Source organism: Empidonax traillii, unplaced genomic scaffold (genome assembly GCF_003031625.1).
Source record: "Empidonax traillii isolate 1590-97213 ecotype Southwest subspecies unplaced genomic scaffold, ASM303162v1 scaffold816:size509043, whole genome shotgun sequence".
NCBI classification, from domain to species: domain Eukaryota; kingdom Metazoa; phylum Chordata; class Aves; order Passeriformes; family Tyrannidae; genus Empidonax; species Empidonax traillii.
Window position 1 is genome coordinate 482,598 of NW_020956009.1, and position 4,565 is coordinate 487,162.

The 4,565-nt window shown below is 57.5% G+C and overlaps 1 pseudogene; it reads right to left on the bottom strand.

Annotated features, from left to right (window-relative positions):
* Nucleotides 1-284: 284 nt before the first annotated feature.
* LOC114066835 lies at nt 285-1,679 on the bottom strand (annotated as a pseudogene).
* Between the last annotated feature and the right edge of the window lie 2,886 nt (nt 1,680-4,565).

Genomic DNA, 4,565 nt, shown 5'->3' on the forward strand with positions numbered 1-4,565 from the left:
AGTTGTAGGTTTTTAGCCATCCCAGGGGAGACACCCTGAGCAGGTTGTTTCTCTGGCTGCTGCTTGGGATGGATGGATCCAGGGGGTGATTGGAGCAGAGGAAGGGGTTCACAGCTGCAGAGTGGGAGGATGGAGGACGGACCAGTGCTGTGATGCTGACCCAGCTGATCCAGGCGGCTGGAGCCAGGCATGGGGCAGCAGCAAGAACAGGCAACATCTCCTGCCTGCTGATCTTGGCTGGTGATGTTCCATGGCTCTCCCAGCAGCTGCATGCTCACCAGTGCCTAAACCTGCTCCTTCAGAGCCAGGGCTCCTTCCTCAGTCGTACTGCCTGGCCCCAGGCTCTCATCCTGACCCTGGAACTTAAAATACAGTGAGTCATCAAAGCAGAGCCGCTCAGGTGGCCGGGCCAGGCAGGGCAGCCGGAGCGCAGCACCGGTGAACAACCCGGCGACAAGTGAGACCCCGATGGCCACCGCCAGCCCCGCTGCCTGGCACAGCGCCTGCCTGCTCACCCCACCGTCCCCCTGCTGTTCTCCCACCACCTCGATGGCATTGTCCCCAGCGGGGGACAACTGGGAGAAGTGGGGCCCAGGGGTGTTCTTGGGTGCCACCAGGATGGCCACGGCGCTGGCTGCGCCGCCGAGGATGCCGGGCAGGCCATGGAGGTTGTGGATGCCGCACTGGTCCTGGAGCCCGAGCTTCCTCCCCAGGAGTGGGGTGAGGAACCTGAAGCCGAGGACACACGCCGTGGCTGAGAGGCTGCCCAGGGCAAGAGCGGCCACTGGTGGCATGGCCATGTCGGCCACCGCGCCGATGGCCACCCCGCCGGCCAGGCTGCCGTTCTGCAGGTGGCCAGGGCTGAGCTTGCCATCCCTCTCCAGCAGGCTGGAGGCAACCACGGTGGTTACGGCGCTGGCACTCATGGCCAGGAGGGTGTTCAGGATGGCACGGTGCTGGGCATCGCCCGGCTGGCAGAGGACAGCCACAAAGCTGGGCCAGAAAACCCAGAGGATGAGCATCCCCACCAGGGACATGAGGTCGGAGCGGGGCGTTGGAGTCTCCTTGGGGTGCAGTGGCTTCTGCCCTGTCCAGAACAGAGCCTTGGACACGCCGAGGCCAAAATAGCAGGAGAAGACGTGGATTGTGATGGTGCCACCCACATCCAGGACGCCCAGACAGTTGACAATGACCCACTCACTGGCGAGGTAGACGGGGACCTCACAGGTGGCCACGACGAGCAGCTGGCAGGGGCTGGTCCTCCCCAGGACGGCCCCCACAGAGATGAGCACCGTCACGGCGGCGAACTCAGCGAGGAGGAGTTTGTGGAGATCCAGGTGGATCTGGCCGTGGTGGAAGTGGTGGATCAAGCCCTGCAGCACTAGCGCCCATTGCATGGAGAAGTTGAGCAGGAGGAAGTTGTGGGTGAGGGCACTGAGCCCATAGCGGGGCAGGAAGGTCAGCAGGAGCCCCAGCCCCACCACCAGCATCACCTGGATGTCCTGGAAGAAGGGAAAGGTGCTGTAGACCCGGTTGGCCACCAAGTTGGCGTCCTCTGCCTGTGCTGAGGGCTCATCATAGGTGACGAAGAGGGCAAAGAAGAGGAGCAGGGCGCCCTGGAAAAGCCCCAGGAAGAGGGGCAGGAGGCAACGGGGCCGGGTGAAGGGACGTGTGGCCATCCTGGAGTGAACAGGAGGGGATGGTGACCAGCAGGCTGCTGTCATGGGGCAGCAGCCCAGCAGTGCTCACAGGGTGAGCTCTGCTTGCTCCTACATGGGGGGTTTTATGGCCATGGTTAATTTTTAACCGAAGATCTAAGTTTATGTGCCAGAAGAGGAGGGTTTTGTTCCTCCCTTCTTTAAATACAGCACCCATAAATTAGCCACTTGCTCTTGTTTGGCCACCATAAAAGTGGACATTATGATTTTTCGAAGGAAAACAATAAAACCCTGCCATGGGGCAGAGAAGGGAAAAGAATGATTGTTGAGGAGCTGGCCAGGGATGGGGGTACCATGGCCCTCACCCGATTTAACCTCTCCCCTTCCAGGAGTGGAGACCTTACTGCAAAACCCCAGAGTGATGTTGGCAGCTCACACAAACCTCAGATCCCAGTCCAGCTCTGCCACAGCCCACTCCAGGTTGGCTCTGGCACTGCCACCATCCCCTTCTGCAGAGTGATGCTCGTTTTCCCCAGCGAGCTCTTGGATTTTGGGAAGTGCCACGAAGCTCCAAAATCAGGGCTGAAAAGATCATTTTCTCACAGGTTTGCGTTGGCTTAAATGGCTGGAAATTCATTAACAATTAGCGCGCGAGAAAAACAAAGCCCAGAGCAGCCAAGCAGCTACCCCGAAGTTTCTGGGTTGCTGCTTAGTGTGACATTTTGCCAGTGAATGTCTGGAAAAAAAAAAAAATTAAAGAAAAAATATATGAGAACCACAAGAACAAAAGGCAGAAGGGTTGGTAAATATTTGTTCCAGAGAGGAGATATTTTTGTGCTGTCCCTGATCTCAACACCCCTGCCGCGGGCGCTGGCTCCGCGCCGCTCTTCGTCATTGTTACTGGAGGATGAGGCAGGCGAGGGCGCAAAATGGGAAACAATTGTTGAATAATCTGCGCGAGGCTCCTCTGCCAAACCCTCCCCGGCCATTTTTCAACCCAGAGATGCTGGAAATGGGGTAATGTATAGGAGGAGGAGGTGCTTTGAAGGCAGCGCCTTCGGCGGGAGAGGAGGGGTTGTGTTGCACCCAACAGAGGGGTGGTGGGAGCAGTGAGGGTTCTGGGATGGGAGACGGGGTGCTTTGTCCGCCCCTGATATGTCTCTGCTGCATGGCTGGTGATGCTAAGGGCAGTGGATGCTCCCTGGGGATCCCTCACCCAAGGAAATGTGGGGCTGGGGTGCCCAGAGTGCCATTATGGCTCTCTCCAGTGTCCTCAGGGTGGCTGGGGATGGGATGGGATGGGATGGGATGGGATGGGATGGGATGGGATGGGATGGGATGGGATGGGATGGGATGGGATGGGATGGGATGGGTGAGTTGGCAGGATACTCCCACTGCTCCTGCTTCTGCCCGCACAGGGACACAGCCCAACCCACCTCCTGTGGCTGCTGCTGGCTCTCACCTCCCTCCGCCAGGCATTGTGGATAAGCGATTAGGGGATGCAAGCAGAGCCTTCCCCAACCCTTGCTGGTACAAAAAAGGCAGTGATTTCAGCACCTGACTCCTCACCTGTGGCCCTTCATGTGCCAGCACATCCAGGAGGTTTTCAAGGGGCCAGCCTGGTGCAGTGAAATCTCTTTGGTTGATGGGGGGTGAGACACAACCCCCGGGAGATGCTTGGAGCAGGTCTTGCTCCTGAGATGGAGGAGTTGGGCTGCTTTTACAGAGCTGAGGAAGTGTTTTGGCTCTGGCACCAGAGAACAGGGTGCTTGCTGGCACAGTGAGTGCTGCCCGGTCACCCCCCCCTCCTTCAGCCCACAGCATCTCAGCCTACCCCTTCCTGCTTTGGTTTGGGGTTTTTTTAAGGTGAGGTTAAATAAAATGCTAAAAGGAAAAGCTATGAAACAGATCTTTTAAGAAACAGAGTGGAAGATTTCAAGGTTATGGCTCAGTGCCTCTGAGAGGGGGAGGAGGAGGAAGATGCTGGAGGGATGAGCCCTTGAGCATCCCAGTGCTGCCAGATCTGCTGGAGAGGACAAGAAACACATTAGGAGCTTTGAGATGTAAATGGCCTGGATTGTCTCTGGCAAAGGGTGGAGGTGCAGGGCACTGGAATGTCAGGATGCCTCCACTGGCCTCTGTGTGCTGGCTCAGCAGATTCCAGGAGGGCACACGGGGAAGTGGCAGCTCAGGCCTGGGCTCAGTGTTTGGTGACGGGGTGTTTCAAGGGGTGACACAGCTCTTATCTCGGTCAGTGGGGGATAGGCAGTTGCAGGCTCAGTGGGATGTCCTTGGACAAATGCTCTTTTTCCACCTTGATATATTGCTCTGGAAGCACCTGGAGGTTTAAGATGTTTCTCTGGGCTTCCAGAGGGGCAGAAGCCAATGGAGGAGGTTCCCTTTCACATCCCTACCAGCAGCACCCTCGGCTCTGCTGCATCCACAGGGGCAAACACCACCAGACTCCTTTGATGAGATGCTGGGTACCACCATCCTGTTCCCTTGGGAAAAGGGCATCCTGTAAGCATTTCCATTACCACTCCCCAAACCAGATGAGATGCAAAAAGCAGCGATGCCCAAGTGCTCCCAGGAGCACAGACCCCACAGCAGAGTGGGGGAAACCCCACCGGGACACAGATTAAAAAATAACCTTTATGGCACTCATAAAAGAAGGTCGAAATTCCAAGAGGTCGATGGGAAGGTGAAAGTCCCCCCCTGGTCCTGGGGCACCCTTGAAGGCAGCGAATGATTAACCCCGTGGTGCAGGGTGTGCCTTCAGGATGCCACGGTCCCCGCGGGGAGAAGGTCCGATCCCTCCGGTAACATTTTCCAGGCACAGCGAGTTTTCCTTCGGCACTGAAGGAGATGGGATGTAGGAAGCATCTGGCGAGGGCCTGGGCAGCAGGG